This window comes from Lepus europaeus, chromosome 6, assembly GCF_033115175.1.
Source record: "Lepus europaeus isolate LE1 chromosome 6, mLepTim1.pri, whole genome shotgun sequence".
NCBI classification, from domain to species: Eukaryota; Metazoa; Chordata; class Mammalia; order Lagomorpha; family Leporidae; genus Lepus; species Lepus europaeus.
The window spans coordinates 9726185-9749600 of record NC_084832.1 but is presented as its reverse complement, the minus strand read 5'-3'; positions in this window follow the sequence as shown (position 1 = coordinate 9749600).

Here is a 23416-nt window from a genome sequence, read left to right as displayed (position 1 = left end):
GTCTTCCTTTTTCTGTTGGTTTACTCCCCAAGCGGTCGCTAAGGCGGGTGCGTTACAGCAGGCGTGCTGCGCAGATCTAAAGCCAGGAGCCAGGTGCTTCCTCCTGGTCTCCCATGCGGGTGTAGGGCCCAAGCACTTGGGCCATCCTCCACTGCACTCCCTGGGCCACAGCAGAGAGCTGGCCTGGAAGAGAAGCAACCGGGACAGAATCTGGCACCCTGACCGGGACTAGAACCTGGGGTGCCGGCGCTGCAGGTGGAGGATTAGCCTAGTGAGCCGCGGAGCCGCCACCATTATTCTACTTTCTATGTCTGTGAGTTCAACATTTTTTTTTAAAGATTCTACATATAAGTGAGATGATGTGATATTTGTTTTCGTGTGTATGGCTTACTTCATTTATAATACCCTCTACATTCATCTACATTGTTCTTTTTAAGACTGAACAGTATTACACTGTGAAAATGTACCACATTTTCTTTCTTTCTTTCTTTCTTTTTTTTGACAGGCAGAGTGGACAGTAGAGGGAGACAGAGTGAAAGGTCTTCCTTTTTGCCGTTGGTTCACCCTCCAATGGCCGCTGCGGTAGGCGTGCTGTGGCCGGCGCACCACGCTGTTCCGATGGCAGAAGCCAGGTGCTTCTCCTGGTCTCCCATGCAGGTGCAGGGCCCAAGGACTTGGGCCATCCTCCACTGCACTCCCTGGCCACAGCAGAGAGCTGGCCTGGAAGAGGGGCAACCGGGACAGAATCCGGTGCCCCGACCCGGACTAGAACCCGGTGTGCCAGCGCCGCAAGGCGGAGGATTAGCCTACTGAGCCGCGGCGCCGGCTACCACATTTTCTTTATCCAGTCACCTATTGATGGACATCTATGTTGATTCCATTGTGAATAATGCTACAAAAGAGCATTATTCCTTGGCTTTCCTCCTATCAATTGATGTAATATGAACCCCATAACACAGGAAAAGAGCAAACAAATCAAAATGGCAGTGTAGACTCACAACAGAGGAAGCAGAACCCAAAAATTTGGCTATGCATAGGGGAGAGAGAGGATCTAATCAGTTTCTCTCCAACTTGGCACTGAGTCATTATTATCAACCACATCCATGCAATCAATTCCCATGATCAATCCAGGTCTTTCCAAATACTGAGAGAGTGCCATTGTGTTAGACTTGACTAACCATGAACTCTATATCCATTTTGGCAATTCTTTATGGTCCCAGTCAGTTGGTCTCATCCCAGTCAATTGAATGGGAGTTGAATATCTTTCTTTGATATACTGACTTCATTTCCTTGGGAAATACATGCAATAGTGAAATTTCAGGATCATATAGCAGTTCTATTTCTAAATTTTTTTAAGGAAACTTCATATTGTTTACCATAATGCCTGTAATAATTTACAATTAATATCCACCAGCAGTACACAAGGGTTCTCATTTCTCCACATTGTAACTAACACATATTTTTAGCCATTCTAGTTGATGTGAGTTGTTATCTCATTGTGATTTTAATTTGCATCTCTCTATTCAATAATTATGTTAAACATTTTTATTTGTTTGCCTTTTACATTTTTTTCTTCTGAGAAATATTTACTTAGGTCTTTTGACTATTTTTAAAATGGGTTATTTGTTTTAATTGGGTTGTTTCTTGCTATTGAGTTGAGTTCTTGTATATATTTTTGAACATTAGTCCATCATCATATGTATAGTTTGCAAATAATTTCTTGCATTCTATTGGTTGTCTCTTTGCTCCATTGATGGTTTCCAGGGATGTGCATACTGTTTATTTTGTATTTTTTTAAATATATATTTTATTTATCTGAAAAACAGAATGACAGAGAGAGGGAGACAGAGAGATAAAAACATCTTCCATTCTCCATTTTATTCCCAAATTGGCTACAACTTGTTGGGGCAGAACAGACTGAAGCCAGGCACCTACAACTCTATCTGGGTATCCCATATGGGTGGCAGAGGCCCAAGTAATTGGGCCATTTTCCACTGCTTTTCCAGATGCTTTAGTAGAAAGCTGTATCAAAAGAAGAGTAGCTATGACTTGAATCAGCACTCTGCTATGGGATGCCAGCATTGCAAGTGGCGGCTTTATCCTCTGATCCACAATGCCCAATCCAATTTGTTTTTCTAGTTCTTTAAGGTATGAAGTTAGATCGTTTACTTGAGATTGCTCTTCTTTTTTGATGTAGACATTTTTTTAAAGACTTATTTGTTCATTTGAATGTCAGAGTTACACAGAGAGAGGAGAGGCGCAGAGAGAGAGAGAGAGAGAGAGAGAGATCTTCCATCTGATGGTTCACTCCACAACTGACCACAATGGCCGCAGCTGCACCCATCTGAAGCCAGGAGCCAGGAGCTTCTTCTGGGTCTCCCACGTGGGTGCAGGGGCCTAAGGACTTGGGCCATCTTCCACTGCTTTCCCAGGCCACAGCAGAGAGCTGGATTGGAAGTGAAGCAGCTGGGTCTCCAACTGGAGCCCATATGGGATGCTGGAGCTTCTGGCCAGGGCGTTAACCCGCTACACCACAGAGCCAGCCCCGATGTAGACATTTATTGTCATATACTATCTTCTTAGAACTGTATTTGCTGAATCCTGTAAATTTTCATATATGGTATTTCCATATTTTTTGTATCAAGAAATTTTTACTTTCTCTTTTAACTTCTTCATTTACCTGTTGGTTATGCTTGAGGAGCATATGCTTAATTTCCATGTATTTGTAAATTTTCCAAAATTCCTCCTCTTTTTTCAAATTTCATGCCATTTTGGTTGGCAGTGTTACTTGATATGATTTCAATTTTTAAAAAATTTGTTGAAACTTGTTTTGTGGCTCAACATGTGATATAGCCTAGTGTATTACATGTGCATTGGAGAAGAAAGTGTATTCTAAGCCCGAGTTGTGGCACAGTGTGTTAAGCCACCACCTATGGTGATAACATCCCATATCTGAGGGCTGGGTCAAGTCTTGGCTGCTCTGCTCCCAGTCCAGTTCCCAGATAATGCTCCTGGAGAGGCAATGGAAGAAGGCTCAACTACTTGAGCTCCTGCCACTTACATTGAAGACTACGTGGAGTTCCAGACTCTTGGCTTTGGTCTGGCCCAGCCCCAGCTGCTGCAGCCATTTGGCGAGTGAACCAGAGGATGGAAGATCTCTCCCCACTCTGCCCCGACACGTGGCTATTTATATCATCAAATAAATAAAATAAATCTGCATGCTGAACTGTGATCTTTCTACTTTTTACTTGTTGTCTCTTTTTCCATACTTTTCAAAATAATTTTAAAAAACTAACAAAAATGTTTAGCCCACTTCCTTCCACATTGTACCTCTTTTGGGTCATTAGTCACATCTTTAATCAATTACTACAACATTATTGTTTTCAATAATGTGGTCTTTTAAACCTTCATACTAAAGGCTAATGATATCTCCACTGCTCTTACATTATTAGATTATTCTGAATTTGTATACTTTTACCAGTGAGCTTTATATTTTTATGTTTTTATGCTACTAATTAGCATCTTTCCTTTCAGCTTGAAGAATTTTTTCTTCTAGGATACATTTAGTGATTGACTCCCTCAGTTTTTATCAGGTATTTTATATGTATCATACCACTCTGCTGGCCTACAAAATTTCCACTGAAAATCTGCTGCTAGCATTAGTGAAACTTTAAATGTTGTAGTCCACCCTCAATATCTGTAATTTCCACATCCACAGATTTAGTCAATGGCAAATCTTTGATTTTTGCATCTACTGAAACATGAATAGACTTTTTTTAAATTTTCATATAAGCCATAGTATAACAAGTTTTAATATAACATTTATATTGATTAGGTGTTATAAGTAAGCTAGAGATGATTTAAAGCATGTAGGGGATGTGCAAGGGTTATGTGTTTGCAAAAACCATGCTGTTTTCAGGTTTTGGTACTCAAGAAAGGTTCTGGAACCAATCCTTTGCCGATTTGCTCCTTTGCTGATTTTAGAATCTTCTCATTGTCTTTGACTTTTGACAGTTTTTTTTTTTAATAGTGTTTGCTACTTTAGTCTTATTGTGATTGAGTATTATTGTAGACTTTTAGTCTTGTATGAACATTTTTATATCTTTCTCCAGATTTGGAATATTTTTTGCTATTATTTCTTTAAAGGAGTTTCTGCCATTGTGTTTCCTCTTCCTCTTGAATACCTTTAACTGGAACATTTGCTGTTTTTGAAGCTTCTCATAAATCCTGTGAGCTTTTGTCATTCTTTTTCATTCTTTCTTATTTTTCCCTAACTGTATCCAAATAACCTGTGCCCAGAGTCTTCTGATCATTTCTGCTGTTGATGCTCTGTATTGTGCCTTCATTTCATTTATTCTCTTTTCCAGCTCTGAATTTTTCCTTAAAATAATTTCAAACTGTCTGTTAAAATCTATTTTTGGTTACTTATTATTTTCCTGATTTCATTGAATTATCTTTCTGTACTTTTTTGAGGTTTACTGTGCTTCCTTAAACTTTTATTCTGAAATCCTTAACAGGAAATTCACGTATCTCCACATTTATGGATCAGACACAGGGAGAGGTTTGTTTTCTTTTTAGCAGTGTTCTATTTGTTAAGTTTTTCATGTTTCTTGTCTTTTTTTTTTCTTTTCTTCTCCTCCTCCTCCTCCTCTTTTTCCTCTTCCTTCTTTTGTTGTATATGTGTGTGTATTGATGTTTATACAATGCAGAAGGTGAAACAGGGACTGACTAGGACTGTGGAGGACTTTGAGCCCAAGTCTGCAGGGGCCAGCCAGGTACTTGGATGGGCCTAATGCTCTAGTCAAACCTGGAGCATGAGTCCATGGAGGTTGGCCAGCGTCTGGGGAGATCTGGGTCCTGGATCAGAAATGTGGACCTGGATACTCAGTCTGTGAGGGCTGGCCAGGTTTGAAATCTACTGGGACAGGTCAAAATCCTAGGTCTGTTGGAATGTGGGCTGACAGGGGCTGAACTTGGCCTGAGGCTTGTGTCCACTGGTTCTGGGTCAGTGCCTGAAACCAGGAGTACCAATCTGGTGCTGGTGCAGGGCCAAAGCCTGGAGCCAGGTGGATAAACCTGGTTCAGGCTTGTATAAAACTTGGGTCACATTCTTAGGCTGCAGGGGCTGGCCTAGAGCCTGTATTGTGGAGATAGAACTAAGGTGGAAGCTTGATGAAGAAGTTCTCAGAGCCTGGCTTGGTGTTGGTACAGGGCTAAATAGAACTCTAGCCTGAGGCTGTGGGGCCCAGTCTGGTGTCAAGAACCTTAGACTTGGGCAGGCCTGGAGCCCGAGAGGTAAGCCTAAAGAGATGAAGATCCTAGAGCCAGCAGTGTCAGCATGGCATGGGCTAGTCTACCAGGTAGTCATGGAATCTGGGTATGTAAGATTCTGCATGTGGCTGAGGCAGTTTTAGAGGCTCAGACAAAAAAATGGCTTAGAGCTTGGAGCCACAAGGGCTGACCTGCTGATGGAGTAGGCCTAAAGTCTGGGGCCATGAGGACTAGCTTAGTGATGCAGGTGGTATAGAGCCTGGGGCTGCTAGAGTCAGCATGGTGGTGGAGCTGTCCAGCTATGAAGTCTATACTGCAGGCTATGGGATCTTGCCTGACATGAGGATAGTCCTGGAGGTAGAGTCTATGGCAATCAGTTCAGAGTTGGCTCACAGAGACTGACCAAATGCCACTGGGATTTACTGGGGTGGGTCTGGTGTTGGGGTGTAAGGCAACATTCAGTGCTCACTTCCCTTTCCTTCCCCAAGCAGAGTTTATCTCTGTCAAAGCTGTGCAGTCTGAGCTTGGTGGAGAGGTAACAATTGCAATGTAATCCTGAATCTTTTCTTATTTTTGTGCTATACCCAGGTGCTATACCCATTGTTGTGCATGGATAGTTGTTGAAATCAATGTTTCGGTGAGGGGAGAATGGGTGCTGGAAGGTCTTATGACACCATAGTGCTGATGTCTTCCCACACAATTTTTCTTTTTTTAAAATTTTATTTAAGGAATACAAATTTAATATACTCATATATACAGATTTAGAAACATAGTGATACTTCCCACCCTGCCGTCCCTCTCACCCATGCTCCCAATTTTCCTCCTCCTTCCTCTCCTAGTCCATCTCTTAATTTTTACAATGATATACTTTCAGTTTATTTTATACTCATAAGATTAACCCTACATTAAGTAAAGTGTTCAACAAATAGTAAGAAGAAAAATATTCTTCAACAATAGCGACAAGGGCTGTAAGCAATCATTGAAGCTGAGAATTTCAATTTCGCTTCTGTATTTTACATATTTGTGATCTACTAGTTACCATAGTTTAGGGAAAACATATATTTGTCTTTTGGGACTGGTCACTAAGTATAATGGTTTCCAGTTGCATCCATTTTGTTGCAAAAGACAGGATTTCAGGTTTTTAAATTTTTTTTTTTAAAGCTGAGTAGTATTCCATAGTGTATATATACCATAATTTCTTTATTCAGACATCAGTTGATGGACATCTGGATTGATTCCATATCTTAGCTATTGTGAATGGAGGAGCAATAAACATGGGGGGTAAAGATAACTGTTTCGTATGCTGATTTCATTTCCTTTGGATAAATTCTCAGGAGTTGGATTGCTAGTTCAAGTGGTATATCTATTTCAGCTTTCTGAGTTATCTCAGTACTGTCTTCCACAACAGCTGTACTACAATTGCTGTAGTAGTTACATTCCTACCAACAGTGGATTAGAGTACCTGTTTCCCCATATCCTCATCAGCACTTATCACTTGTTGATTTCTGTATGACAGCAATTCTAATGAGGTGAAACCTCATTGTGGTTTTGATTTGCATTTCCCTGATGGCTAGTAATCCTGAGCATTTTTTCATGTGTCGGTTGGCCATTAGAATTTCCTCTTTTGAAAAATGCCTGTTTAAGTCCTTTGCCAATTTCTTAACTGGATTGTTTGCTTTGTTGTTGTTCAGTTTCTTGAGTTCTTTATAGATTCTGTATATTAATCCTTTATCACATCCATAGTTAGCAAGGATCTTTGGTTTCTCTTCATAGTGAAACCATTTAGTATGTTAAAATGTATACTAACAGAGAATTTTAGAATACTGGAATATTTCCTCAAGTAGAGAGATGAGAAATTAAAGATAAATTTATGCATTCACCAGATATTAATTATGTAGCTGCTTTGTGAAAAATGCATAATAAATGCATATTTCCTGAGGACATTTATATTTTATTTTATTTTATTTTTTTTTCAACTTTTATTTAATGAATATAAATTTCCAGTATACAGCTTATGGATTACAATGGCTTCCCCTTCCCATAATTTCCCTCCCACCCGCAACCCTCCCCTCTCCCGCTCCCTCTCCCCTTCCATTCACATTAAGATTCATTTTCAATTCTCTTTATATACAGAAGATCAATTTAGTATAAAGATTTCAACAGTTTGCACCCACATAGAAACACAAAGTGAAACATACTGTTTGAGTACTAGTTATAGCGTTAAGTCAAAATGTACAGTACATTAAGGACAGAGATCCCACATCAGGAGCAAGCGCACAGTGGCTCCTGTTGTTGACCCAACAAATTGACATTCTAGTTTATGGCACCAGTAACCACCCTAGGCTGTCGTCATGAGTTGCCAAGGCTATGGAAGCCTTCCAAGTTTGCCGACTCTGATCATATTTAGACAAGGTCATAAAAGACAGGGTGAGGATAGTAACCAATGATCCTAAGAGTGGCATTTACCAGGTTTGAACAATTATACAGCATTAAGTGGGGAAGAGGACCATCAGTACACACAGGTTGGGAGTAGAGCCATTGGTGGTAGAGTAGAGGTTATGATTACAAAGGAATGAGGCCCAAGTGCACTAGACAGGGTCTAGAACAAAGGACAGAGTCATTATTAGAGGAGCTAAGAAAGGTGCTGTCTAAGCTACAATTAAGTTTTCTGATTGAGAGGCAAATGGAACCTGATAGAAGGGGCTTGATAATAATCTGGTGGGCTTTAGGCCTTGTAAGTTAAGAGGCCCAGACCTATCTATCTCTTCACATGGGGTATATCCTAAGGGAGGTGTGAACTTCCTAGGGGAAGGCACTCTGTTGACTTTCATTACTTGGCTGGCCTGGGAGGAGAGCTGGCCAGGTAAAGGCAGGTGGCATCTCTAACAAGAAATTTACAGTTCTGCCTGCAATGTTGCTGACCCTACTTGACCATACCCTCAGCTGCAGTGGTCACTTTGGAAGTTGGGCTGAGTGAAGGGCTTTTCAGCTTGGAGCCAATAAGATCTGTGGCTCTGACCTGGGCATCCTTCGACTCCAGGGCAGGTCCATTTCCAGTGATCCAACTCTTGGCAGAGCTGCCAGGGCTCTTCACAAGCTGACTTCTGCTGAAGCCCAGACTTACCACATTGAAAGCCACTGCAGTGGACTGGCCTGTTGGGTCTCCTTGAGGGCAGATCACCGTACAGATCAGCCATTAATAGGCCTGCCACCCATTGCTTCTGATGCCTAGCTTTCTTTTCCTCCTGGTTTGTGTTAAAGCAGACCAGAGGATGCAAGTCAAGGGAGTGCCCATGTCCCATCTCTAATCTTCGGTGGCCTGAACTACAAGTCTATAGTCACAGGCATGTTCTGTAGTAGTTTTTCTAAGGTAGACAATGCCCATGAGGAAAATTATATTCTCACTTTAAAACTTTCTTTCCCTTTGGTCTGAAAGGGAGGTTTTTTTTTCTTCTACTTACTGTATACTTCACTGATGGCGATGTGAATCTAGCTATGAGATTATTATTTAAGTTCTTATTTTGGCTATGCTATTACAGAAAAATGTTAGCCATCTCTTATAAGGTCTAAAGATTAAATTGTGTGTCCTACAGATTCCTTCATAATAGAATTAGTTCCCTACCTTGAAGAGAATAGAGAAATGAAAGAACAAGTTGGGCTTAGAATAGAGAAATGAGGGAGCAAGTCCTAGATCGCTTGCTGACAATAGCAATATTACATGAATACTTAGCAAACCGTTTCAACCCTTAGATAAGAACTTAATAAAACATTTACCAGAAGGTCCAATGCCTTCTATAAATTTTAAGAATCATGTATTTGAAAATACCTCTTAAATATCTAACATGGTGTAGTTTGTTTAACCAGTAAACTTAAGCACAACCATATAAAATGTTTTTAGTTTCTTTCTACCAACAAGTTTAAAACATATGATACACAGATTCAGGTCACACAAATTAAAATGTATCTTTGATTGATTTTAGCAGCTTAAATTTATGGACAATCTTATCTAAAAGCCATTTAAAATAAAACTCTTAATAAAATTTCCCCATGTGGACATACAATATGTACGCACATATAACATAGCATAATAGACCAATATCAAAATCCAAAATATCTGGTTGAACTAAGATTCCTTAAAATCATGACATAACATAGACCAAATTTGATCATTGTTACAAGGTGATTATTCAAGTCTTTGAAAATAAGCACATAGTTAAATAACCCATAGCTCTTAATAAAAATTCAGCTGTTTTTGAACAATTAGAATTTAACAGACATCAAGAGAACATAATAGATTACTTTAACACATTGCTCTAACAGTGCATCAGAGTTTAATTCTATGTCAAAGAGAAATTGAGCTTCCTGTGATCTTTTGCTGTGAGGTTTCCTTCCTTTACCTTCTTTCATATTGGTGACCATGTTTCTGTGTTTCTGTGTGTAACACATCTTTAAGCATCTTTTGCAGGGCAGGATGAGTGGCAACAAATTCTTTCAGTTTCTGTTTGCTATGAAAAGTCTTAATTTCACCTTCATTCACAAATGAGAGCTTTGCAGGATATAGTATTCTGGGCTGGCAGTTTTTCTCTCTTAGTACCTGGGCTATGTCTCGCCATTCCCTTCTAGCTTGTAGGGTTTCTGATGAGAAGTCTGCTGTGAGTCTAATTGGAGATCCTCTGAGAGTAATTTGACGTTTCTCTCTTGCACCTTTTAGAATCTTTTCTTTATGTTTCACTGTGGTGAGTTTGATTATGACGTGTCGTGGTGAGGATCTCTTTTGGTCATGTTTATTAGGGGTTCTATAAGCTTCCTATACTAAGATGCCTCTTTGCTTCTCCAAACCTGGGAAATTTTCTGCTAGTATCTCACTGAAAATGCCTTCTAATCCTTTCTCCCTCTCCATGCCTTCAGGTACTCCTAGAACCCGGATGTTCGGTTTTTTAATAGTATCCTGTAGATTCCCGACAATATTTTTTAGATTTCTAATTTCTTCTTCTTTTCTTTGGTTTGATTGTTTCCTTTCCTGTTCTCTGTCTTCTAAGTCTGATATTTTAGAATGATCTGGATATTGCATGAGGTTGATTGGAATGTCCTGTATTTGAGAGAACATTGTTGCTGAAACCATGTGTAAAAGGATTTCCTGGGAGAAATGAATGACTCTATCACATGAATTTGAAAGAAGAAGTCTTGATTTAGTAGTGACAGAGCCAAAAGAATATTTTCTAGCAAACAATAGTGAAATAGTTTAAAAAGGAATAAATCAAATATGCCTTTATAGCATAAAGGCTTTGACTAATTGACTTGACCTAAAATAGTATGTATGGTGTCTTGGAAAATGTGGTGAATTAGATAATGATGTTGGGGAGGCAATAATACTGAATATCATAGCTAAGAAGTCAGTTGGACAGCATCAAATGGTTGAAGGGTTAATTTGAACTTTTTCGTATGTTTAGACCTATCTTCTGGAATGATAAGGCTTTCCTTTTTGATTTGTGAATAAGATTATCTTAGTTAAGGGTCACAAATTTGAAAGAGAATATGTAGTATCCCAAAGAAAGGCAAATGTTCTACTCCCGGTACCTAGTGTAGTACCTGGAATATAATGTCGGCTCAATAAATAAGAAATATTCAGGCAGAAGATAAGTCCAGAGTAAGTTCATTTCCTCACCACCCTGAGCATTTATTGCATACATTCATTGTTGATCATCAATTCCACTTTCTCTGAATAATCACCACTCTTTATATTTTGAAAGCTTGCTCTTAATCAATTCATAAAATCTGAGAAACTTTCCTAAATAGAAACACTCCATCTGAACTGCAGTAAACAAGATGTTAAAGCTTGTGTAATGGAAAAATGGAAAACAAATTACGCATAGGAACTGTGTGCAATGACTAAGAGAGGGAAAAAATGACAATTTGTAGCCTTCTCCTGCTTCTTTAATTGTTTTGGCATATGTGAGTATCAGAATCACGCAGGCATAGGAACTTCCGTACACCAGAAGATGCCATGGGGCTGCTCAGGTGTCTTTTTGGTATTCCTCTGCATTGTAGAATAGACTTGAAGCAAAAAACAATAAGTTTTAGATTTGAAATTACTGAAGGTGTTTTTGAACTTTGCAATGGAAGCAAGTGTCGTGGGGTTAAAGACTGACCAAGTCTGCAGTGAACCATAAAATTATCTCTAAACCAGGATTGTGTTCATCAGCAAGCTTGGACACCTACCAGGGACTACAAAGTAATATTTGATCATCAAGACTGCTTGTGGTATCATTTGTTTGGGTTTTTAAACTGAACATAAATGTTTCCTTTCCTTTGTTTTTATTGCCTTTCTATACTTTTTTCTTTATGAGTTTGAAAGAAAAGCTCCAGAAAACCATAATGATAAGAGCCAATAAATTTGCCAAAGAGTTTAATGGAACAGTTAAGATTTCTTAAACATAAATTTAAAAAATTCTCCTTGCCACCATCAGGGCTGTTCTGGTTATGGATGGTAGAAGGGGGCTGTTATGATGACCACCATATCACTACCATTCCAACTGCACTATTGACAGTAGGAGAGGAAGCCCACATCTACAAATGCGGCAACTGGGGCAGATGGACATTAATATACAGAAACCAAGGTCACATTGCCCTGCTAGTAAATGGAAAAGCCATGATTTGAGACTAAGTTTTTCTGTCTAGGCTTTTATAATATATGCATGAAACAGATACTTATTGAATTCCCAGATTTTTTAAAATTATATATGAATATACATAATCCTGCTATTCTTGGTGGTTGTGTCACACAATGTAAGACATATGCTGCTTGCTCTTCAGAGACTTTATACTCTTGTCATTGAGACAAGAAATGTTTTAACAAAAACCTTTCAATGGGGCTGGTGCTCTGATGTAGAAGGCCAAGCTCTGCCTGGCTCCTGGCTTCAGATCAATTGAGCTCTGGCCATTGCGGCCATCTAGGGAGTGAACCAGCAGGTGAAAGACTTATCTTTCTGTCTCTCCCTCTCTGTGTCTATAACTCTACCTACTAAATAAATAAAATCTTAAAAAAGCCATCAAAGTACTAGGCAATGAATAAGACGTGAAGACTTAACGGGATCTCTACACAGGAAAGTCAAGAAAAGTGTTTATTGTAATTGAAGTAGCCTTGTGGTTTTGGCCAAATTAGTTGTCTTTTTAAAAATCAAACATGCTGGCTGGCACCGCGGCTCAATAGGCTAATCCTCTGCCTGTGGTGCCAGCACACTGGGTTCTAGTCCCAGTCAGGGCACCGGATTCTGTCCAGGTCGCTCCTCTTCCCGTCCAAAGGTCTGCTGTGGCCCGGGAAGTGCAGTGGAGGATGGCCAAAGTCCTTGGGTCCTGCACCCTCATGGGAGACCAGGAGAAGCACCTGGCTCCTGGCTTCGGATCAGCACAGTGCGCTGGCCGCAGCGGCCATTGGGGGGTGAACCAACGGAAAAAGGAAGACCTTTCTCTCTGTCTCTCTCTCACTGTCCACTCTGCCTGTAAAAAAAAATAAATAACAAATAAAAATCAAATATGCTGTCATTCTTCCAGGACCCACAAGTCTACTCAAGGAGGCAAGACCTAGCATTTGCACAAATGTAGCTCTGCAGGATTTCAGAAAAGACTGATAGCATCAGGGATGGCTCTCCAGAAAGGTGGGGCTTGAGTCAGGGACTTTGAAAGAAAGGGAGAGAGACAAGAGGGAGATGGACCAGGCCACAGGAATTGTTCATAGAAAGGCTTGGAGCCAAGTCTCTGTGAGGAATGGTAGTAAAATATTGCATGGGTTGGCTTACTATTATCTAGGTTTTCCTAGGAAGTAGTACAGAATAAGAATAGAAACATAATGACCCACAGTGCACAGCTGGCGGGAACAGGGAAGCAGACTGTAGGAAAGGAGAAGACGGACAATTCGCCTCCTGGAATTGCCTGGGGTTGGCTCTGTTCACATATTCTTGCTTTGTCCAAGTTCTTTTCTTAAAAAAACTTTTGTTTTATTATGAGGCAACAAAGCCAAATGAATGTTGAAATAATTATCTAAAGAACAAGGTATACAAATTGAAGAATTATTTTCATTATAGCAGGGTATTTCCTGAGATGAAAAAAAGTGAGCTATTTCCTTTATTATTTTTAATACTTTACTAAATGCCCGCTAGTCTTTGGAGGATCAAACATGAGCTCTGATCTTCAGTCATTCTTCTTATCTTTGAAACTTATCTGATAAAAGCATTTTCAGCTTTTGAGTTGCAGGAACAAGCATTCTTAATAAAATTATATGGTACTTTCTTTGATATCTGATTTCTTCTGACATTACTATTACTGGATGCTTTTAAAAAACAGATTGTACAGATATTTTATTCTTAAGTACATAAAGAAACTTCAAATAAAATAGACATTTATTGTATAAGAACAGGAGCGAGTATATACTATTTTCCCGCTTCAATTGACTAATAGTAAGCAAAGTTAGTAGGCCAATTCTGGACATTTCAGAAAGCAATAATAAAAAAGTAAAATGATCTATTTCCAAATGTAATATTTTTCTCCATCTCATAGCTATAACTGGGAGCATTTAGGAAATTCTACATACAAACGTCCTCTTGAGATGTATGCTCCATGTGAATAAATTGGTATGGAAAGTGTAGTTTTTCTCTCCTCTCAGGAGCCTGTTATGTGTAGCTTTTGTTCTACTTTCAAGTTAGTTTCCTTTTGATTGTTCAAGGAAGTATATGAAGCTAAAAAGAAGTATATAGTCAAATAATTACTCGTTTAAATCACTGAAGTCAGACAAGCAAAGACCTTAAAGAAGTAGGCCCTTCAGGATTATCTAAATCTTGGTGAGGGAAAAAATACATGTACTAAGAAGTGGTGAAGTGACGCTGTGGATGAGGATGCCCAAAATTGTTACTATTATTTAAACAATGTTACAGGAATTCAGAGAAGATATGAGGTCCATGAGGGGTACAAATCATTCTGGACAAATATTCATAGAAGTAATTGCGCAACCTGTTCATGTGTGATAGCAAGAGAGGTGCTTTTCAGAGTTAGGGAGACTTGAGTCTGGCCTGGTCAGGGGTGGCTACCTGGAGTAGTATGGTAGCTTGGAAATAGTGGGTGAAGTTAGAGTCAGGGGCTGGCGTTGTGGCATGGGGGGTTAATTCCGTATCTGATTTGAGTCACTGTCACTCTGCTTCTGATCCGGTTTCCTGCTCCTATGTGTGTTGAGGCCGTGGAACACGGCTCATACTTGGGCCCCTGCCACCCAGGTGGGAGAACAGGATGCAGTTCCTGGCTCCTGGCTTCTGCCTGACACAGACCTGGCTATTGCAGCCATCTGGGTAATGAACCAGTGGATGGTTGATCTCCTGCTCTTACTGTCTCTCCTCCTTCTGTCTCTTTTACTCTGCCTTTCAAATGAGAAATGGATGAGAATGAGAATGAATGAATGAATCAGTCTTTAAAATACGCTGGGGTAAGACTTGAAGTTTAGGTTCAGACATTTTGGAACGGGGATGGCCATAGTAAACTCAGCATCTCAGGCACAGTGTAGGATACATCTACCCATCAATTAGTTACCTTAATAGTTCATTGAACAAATGGTACTGGACTCCTAGTGTTTGTCACACACACTGTCAAGTGTTCCGTGTCCAGGATTTTAGGGGGAAGAAAGACTAGAACAAGAGGAACTAAGAGGCTGATGTATTTGTCCAGACAGGAGAAAATAAGGATCAGTAGTGGAAGATGGTGATGGAGATGAAGAAGAGGGGTTGTGTTTGGATGCTTTCATATTAACATGAAGCTGGTCATTTTAAGTGATTAACTACAGGGCACAAAGGAAACGTAGAAGATAGCTGTTGATTTTTGATGAGATGACTGAGAGAATTCTATTGGTAGAAAGAATGGAAGTAGGTAAGAATCCAAGTTTTGTATGAAGATGAAGTATCAATTTATTTATTTTTTAAAGATTTATTTGAGTTACACAGAGAGAGAAGGAGAGGGGAGTGGAGAGGGAGAGGGAGAGGGAGAGGGAGAGGGAGAGAGAGAGAGAGAGAGAGAGAGAGAGAGGTAGGTCTTCCATCCGCTGGTTTACTCCCCAATTAGCTGCAATGGCTGGGGCTGGGCCAATCAGAAGCCAGAAGCCAGGAGCCAGGAGCATCCTTGGGGTCTCCCACAAGGGTGGCAGGGGCCCAAGGACTTGGACCATCTTCTACTGCTTTCCCTGGCCATAGTAGAGAACTGGATTGGAAGTGGAGCAACCAGGACTCGAACCAGTGCCCATATGGGATGCTGGCACTGCAGGTGGTGGCTTTACCTGCTATGCCACAGCATTGGCCCCAGGTATCACTTTAAAGTAGCAGCACTCTATGTTCAAATAGAGATGTGGGGTCAAAGCCGAAATGAAAAATCAGAGTTGGAATTCTGGGTATTAGAGGAATTAACTGTATAAAGTTAAACCTACTACTGAGTCTAACTTGAAGAGACAGAATATTTTCCATGGTAAAAGATCCAAGAAAAAATACTGGAGATCTTCATATCTGGTATGGGCAGACCATGGAAAGATGAAGACATAAGAAATAGAGAAATTGGAGGAAAATGGGACAAGCAGAAGGATTCATATGCTGAGATTTTCATATATCTGTGATATATAAATATTATTGAGTGCCTACTGTTAGGTGCTATTTTAGTATTTTTTGAGACTTATTTATTTGAAAATCAGAGTTACACACACACACACCAAAAAAAAAAAAAAAAAAGAGAGAGAGAGGAGGGGAGAGGAGGGGAGAGGAGAGGGGAAAAGGGGGGAGGGAAAGTGAGGAGAGGAGAGGAGAGGAAGATCTCTCATCTGGTGGTTTGCTCCCTGGATGGCCCCAATGGCCAACTTGGGCTAGGTCAAAGCCAGGAGCCAGGAGCCAGGAGCTTCATCCAGGTCTCCCATTTGGTGGCAGGCCATCTTTTGCTGCTTTTCCCAGGCAGTTAGCATGGAGCTTCATCAGAAGGGGAGCAACCAGGACACAAACCAGAGCCCATGTAGGATGATGGCAGTGCAGGCGGTGGCTTTACCTGCTATGCTACAATGCTTTTTAGGTATTGTTTTCATAGAATTGACTATAAAAATCTCTGACCTCATGTAGTAGATGAAACTATAGTTCCATGCAATACAACACACATTTTAATTAACTGACATGCAATATGTTATAAAGATTAAGAATAAGGGTGTAACCCACAAATAATATAAAAATGTTTTTAAATGTAATATTTCCCCCTTACCCTCTTAGGTTTATGACTCAATGATAACAATGACAATAAAAGATAGTCATAAAAAGGAGATAAGATGAAGTGTGGAATGAAGAGAGCTTTAGATGTATGACAGATGTATATCATCATCATCAGATACAATATAGTTTCTTTACAAGACTATAAAATGTGCAAGTCCTTGAAAAAGAGGGTTGTGGAGGGGTGGGGCAGGATGAGGCACTTAAGACATTACCTTGGGGAGTGTAGCTGCTGAGTCTGTTTTAACTACTAACCTTGGCCTTTTCTGGATTGTCAGAAGAGTGTGTAATAGATAAAGGAAATCAAGCTTCGGTAGGACAGACAACACCTCCAAATGGTAATCAAGTGTTCCCTCCTTTGTAATTCTACAGTTTGCATTTGGGAGAATAGTGTTGTTTGTCAATGAAAATATGGCAAATATCAGAATGCTCTTTATACTTACTAGACACGTGACCTGGCGGGCACATGCATGCATGTGCCAGTGCACCCACACAGAGGCAAAACCACCCAATTTGCCCTTTGGTTACTGACATCATCACTTGTAATTCTTTTCAAGGAATTTATGATAATTTTGTTGTGATCACTCTGATCCCAGAGTAAATATTCGTTTAAATAGGAGGCATTTTGTATGAATAGCAAGGTATAACTGTAAATGGGCTGCTGGTGTGTATGTGTGTATCCACTGCGTACTTTGTGTTATGAAATAATATATGGTAGGGCTATTATTTGTTTTAAAAGTCAGAAATAAGCTAGGTGGCATGGAAAAGAAAGAAAGGCAGTTTCAGTCTTTCAAAGACCTATAATACTTTAGAATGTCTATTATTCAATGAGTATACATCAAACACAATTGATTTGCCAGGCATGGAGAAGGAGAAAGAAAACTAACAAGACAAGTCTTTGGGAAGCAGAAAAAGACTGTGCAGAAAAAACAACTATGGAGGTTAGAGGAGACAGAGGATAATAAGGAGATAACTAAATCTAAAAACTAATTTACAGCATCTTACCTGATATAGCAGTATATGGCAGGTAAGATAAAGTGATTTCCTTAGAGATATTGTTCGTGCTGGATGAGTGATTTTCTTCTTACCTCCTTGGCTGTAGGGAGATGGGTGGAGATTCTCCATAAGTGAGGCTGGATTAAGGAGCAACTTCAAGAATAGAATATTGTTGATTGGCCTGGGGAAGGCATCAGTGTTTAGATTGAGGGAATTTCTCATGGTGAAGAGCAGGCTCTTCACTGGAAGAAGAAAGAGATAAAATTTCATAGTACGGCTGGAGATGCAGGGGCTAGGAATATTTTGGCAGATAATATAATGTGGAATTTAGAGATCAAAGGTAGTAAAACTCCTTATAATGTCGGATTTATCAGTAGCCCTTTATCTTAAAAGAATTAACACTTAGATTATAAAGTTAATCATATTATGTTACTGCAGAATTTTGGAGAACATCATTTGAGACAGCACATTAAAATTCCCTGACATAATGAGTATATTAGTTTAGGATTCTAGCAAGGGCTAATGAATAAATATAACATTTCAGTACATTCCCAAGAACCTACTCTAGATTCACTTGATAAACCAGATAAGCTTACTGTTAATGGTTTTGTTCTGGTTGACTGGGTTAATAATGTGTGCTAAAAACATGCCTAATGCATATTTATTCAAAAGTCTTAGACGAATCTGAGTGATGACTCTATGTGCTGTTGGAAACCTAATGTAACAAATACAAATTTGAAAGAAAAGCTATTATTAGACATTAGAATTACATAATTTTCATTTTTTTTGCTATCTTTCTGCCCCCACCTAATTGCTATATGGTGGGACTTCATTTTCATTACAATAGATATATAGTGTAATTATCCTTTAAAAGAATTTGTATATTTGGAGAGAACTAGTCAAATTATTATAATCATGTTGTGTGCAAAATGAAATATTTCCAACACAAATCTCAAGAGTAACTATTGGAAAATAAAAAAAAGTAATTCCTATTCTCTGTATCTGCAACTTATGTTTATTGCTTTGAATTTAAATCTATAGGGGAAGATTCTTTTGGCATGACAATGAGCAACATTTTTTATAATCTGAGGGTCAATATATTGAATTTCACAAGTATGAATTAAGCTTCTTTTTTTTTCTTTTCTTTTTTCTTGACAGTCAGAGTGGATAGTGAGAGAGAGAGACAGAGAGAAAGGTCTTCCTTTTTGCCGTTGGTTCACCCCCCAATGGCCGCTGCGGCCGGCTCATCGCGCTGATCCGAAGCCAGGAGCCAGGTGCTTTTCCTGGTCTCCCATGCGGGTGCAGGGCCCAAGCACTTGGGCCATCCTCCACTGCCTTCCCGGGCCATAGCAGAGAGCTGGCCTGGAAGAGGGGCAACCGGGATAGAATCCGGCGCCCCGACCGGGACTAGAACCTGGTGTGCCGGCGCCGCAAGGCGGAGGATTAGCCTGTTAAGCCACGGCGCCGGCCCGAATTAAGCTTCTTTTATGATAATGAGAGAAATGGCAAATTAAAGCTATCAGCCTTACCACTATGGGCTTTCCACATTTTTGTACCTCAAGTAAAATTCTATGTGGAACAATTGTGTCTCGACCTTTCCCCTACTTTAGGTTTTTTTTTTTTTTTTGTCCACCGTCAATGATTCCATGAGTGTTTGCGTGAGTACTAAGACAAATAACTGAGACAAATCCATTTACAGTGATCATCAGGTCTGAAAGTTAGGAATGCTCCTGCTTGTGAGAGGAATATGTCTATGTAAGAGCAGTTTAAGTTAGCGGGTGTTTATTTTACTCAGGTGTCAGGAAGCCTAGAGACAAATGGCTGTTGGCATCGGACAGCTATTGGCATGGCTCCAGCCACTCAACCCTTCAGGGCTGGTCTCTGTGCTGTTCTGTTCCTGCCCTCATGGTCACTACTGCAGCACCAGACAACTATTTGTCTTTTTTTTTTTTTTTTTAAGATTTATTTTATTTATTTGAAATACAGAGTTACAGAGAGAGGTAGAGACAGAGAGAGAGGTCTTCCATCCGCTGGTTCACTTTCTAGATGTCCGCAATGGCCGAAACTGTGCTGATCCCAAGCCAGGAGTCAGGAGCTTCTTCTGGGCCTCCCACGTGGGTGCAGGAACCCAAGCACTTGGACCATCTTCCACTGCCTTCCCAGGCCACAGCAGAGAGCTGGATCAGAAGTGGAGCAGCCGGGACTAGAACCGGCGCCCATATGGGATGCAGGTGCTTTAGGCCAGGGCTTTAAGCCACTGCGCCACAGTGCTGGCCCCACAACTATTTGTCTTTAAGGTGGAAGGACAAGTGGGAAGGAGCGATGTCAGATGCATCCATTACTGTTATGGAACATTGACAGAAAGTACCGAAGACTGAGTAGGCTTCCCCTGAAGAGGTTCCTGCCTCTGTGTAACTGTCTAGATCTTTGTCACATGGTCACATAGCTGTGGGTGAAGGTGGAAACATGAACTTTAGTTGAGATGGGAATGGCAGAAGTGAACTGGAAATGAGCATTGGATTAACTGGATAATAGTGTTTGCCAGGCCTGCAAAGCCTGTGTTTTACTGATTAGGAGTAGGTGCCCTAGAAGCAGTGGGAAGAAAATACAGATTACAGGGGTTTGTCAGGGTTTCCTCTTTCCTTCCACCTATGTTTACCAAGACTGGGATATTGGTGCAAGGGGACCCATGTAAATCCTTGAGCATACACTTATTGTTTTTTTTTTTTTTCCCACTTGATTTTATTTAGTTCTCATCTATCATATAATTATAAGGAAAAACACTGGATAATCAACCCACAACCTTATTTCTTTAAATATATATTTTCATGCCCATCATTTGCATGATTAAAATAAAGACAGTTCCAGTATATGTTTTCACTTAACACTATTTCATCACCCTTTCTTCTCACTGTCTCATTTTGTTCTTAATGAATGTCTGTGTTGTCTTTATTGATCCCTTTAAAGGATTGAAATTAGTGCTATAGTTTAGTAGCCTTGGCTTTTATGAGACATAAAAGAGACTTCAGGCTCACTCTAGAAAAAGAAAGAAAGTTTTAAAAACTCCCCTGGTTGAGAAGAGTGTAATGATGATGACTTAAGAATCAGCCAGTCAGATGAAAACCTTGCTGGTTCAACAGGCAAGTAATCTTTGTATGTAAATATCCAAGTTGCTACTTATAAAATTTTATTTATTTAATTTTTTTTTACTTATTTGAAAAGCAGAGAGATGGAGACAATGAGAACCCTTCCATAAACTGGCTTATTCCCCAAATGCCTGTAATGTCCAGGGATGGATCAGGCTGAAGCTGGGAGAAAGGAACTCAGTCAGGTTCTCCCACATAAGTGGCAGGAACCCAAGTACTTAGACCATCACCTGCTGCTTCCCAGGATGCAGAAACTGGAATGGAGAGCAGAGCTGGGACTCAAATCCCAAATATGGGATGTGAGTATCTCAAGTGTTGACTTAGCCACTGCACCAAACATCCACAACCCAAATTACTGTTTTAAATTTTATATACTGATAGTATCTCTCTTATTCTGCATACACACATACACTTGATTGTATTTTATTCCCATGAAAGACAATGATTATCCTTTAGAATGAGCTCTGTCCTATAACTTGGTAACAGGCTTTTGAATATAATATTAGCAAGTTACTGGAAGGCTACATGGTTGAAATTTAGGAAAAAATGGAAATTTTATTCGATATCTTCAAAAGATTTTTTTTTATTTATTTGACAGGTAGAGTTATAGACAGAGAGACAGAGAGTTATAGACAGTGACAGAGAGAGACAGAGAGAAAGGTCTTCCTTCCGTTGGTTCACTCCCCAATGGCCGCCATGGCCGGCACTGCGCCGATCCAAAGCCAGGAGCCAGGTGCTTCTTTCTGGTCTCCCATGCAGGTGCAGGAGCCCAAGCACTTGGGCCATCCTCCATTGCCCTCCTGGGCCACAGCAGAGAGCTGGATTGGAAGAAGAGCAACTGGGACAGAACCCGGTGTCCATATGGGATGCCAGTGAGCATCACAGGTGGAGGATTAACCAAGTGAGCCACAGCACCAGCCCCAAAAGAATTTTTAATACCTGTGTACGCCTTATATATTTTTCAATGATATTTATCATTTTTCACCATAAGATTAAATAATTTCAGGTTCCAATTTGGATAAAAGTTGTAAATACAGCTTTTAAAATACTGAAATCCTAAAATTAAGCTATTAGACCACTTACTTTTAACTGTATTCAATGGAATCTTGTGCCTCTTAGACAAAAAATACTCATTGTCTATTTAGAAAAAAAAAAACAAGGAAATTCTGCTTTCATATTTAGGATTTGTCATCATTTTTCTTTTTTCTTGAATTTATATTTTAATTCCTTTTCACTATGGAATGTAATGACATATTCATGAAAATTTTGACATTTCATGTATGTGTGGATGAAGAGTGCATAGTTTATAGTGCTGTGGTCAATAGGACAGAATGTAGAATTCTTGTGATCACGTTTTGCTCACTTATCAGATGAGTGTCACTGGAAAAGCCAGTTAACCTCTCTCAGCTATAAAAGGCTGGGGAGATGTTCCATGTTCCTGTTGTTGTTGTGAGGGCTAATGAGCTTAATATGTAAATAACTTAGAAGAAAGCCTGGAATGCTGGAAGCATTAGGTGAAGTTTGCTGTTATTGTTAGATTGAGGAAGTTTTCAACATCTATTTAACATCTGTTTTGTTCCTTTTTGGTTTTTATAGACTTAAGTGCTGATAAACTTTGTTTACAAAAAGAGGTAGATGATAACGGGAGGACTTTTGATACATATTGCCACTCAAATTTGAACTCCTTGCAAGTTACACCCAAAAATAATAAAAATAAATCACATAGTGGTCTGACATCAAAGGTTTTTTTTTAAATGTAAAAATTGACAACTTGATGGGATCCTTTTTCAGTTTTATTGAAAACAAAGAGTTGGAAATACCCATCTTTCAAAAGATTTCTGTAACTGCAGTCATTCACTGTTTCAATTTCTGGGAAGTAGGCTACCAAAAGATTTACTCGACATATCAAATAGCTCTTAGAGCCTGTTATTCTTCCACTCAGAGCCTCCAAATTTAATTCAGTGTTCTCAGAAAGGGTTGAGAAAATACAAATGTTGGATACATTTCCCTGTTACATCTTGGTCAATAAACTATCCATCAGTTTTATAATGGTAAAATTTACATAAAATAAGATTCATTAATTTTAAATATACAGTTCTATTATTTTTGGAAAATGGATAAAGTTGCGTAAAAACCATGAAAGTCATGATCTAGATGGTTTCCATTACCCAAAATGTTTCCTTATACCTTTGTGCTGTCAAGCCCCTCCTAGATGTTTGGCTTCTGATTGGCTTTCTGTTACTATGATTTTACTTGTAGATATATTGAGTATATACCTAAGAGTGAGATTTCTGGGTTCTATGTTTACTGTGTATTTAACTATAAAAAGATGATGAATTTTAATTTTTTAGAAAAATTATTTGAGAAAAAAAGAGCGAGCTTCCATTTGCTGGTTCACTCTCTAAATGCCTACTATGACTGGGACTGGGCTGGGGCCAAAGCTGAGAACTGAAAACTGAGTCCGGGTCTCCCACATGATGGGAAGACTTCAGTGTTTGAGCCATCATTGCTGTCTTTTAGGGTCTGCATTGTGGGAGGTCCCAATCAGTAACCAGAGCTAGGAACTGAACCCAGATTCTAATATGGACGGCAGCCATCTTAACTGGTAGGGCTGAAAGGCTGCTCTACTAAAGTGTTTTCAAAAGTGGCTATGCTACAATCTATAAACATTGCTATATACATTCCAGTCCTCCCTACTACCAGCATTTTTTCGTGTTAGCTATTTCACTGGAC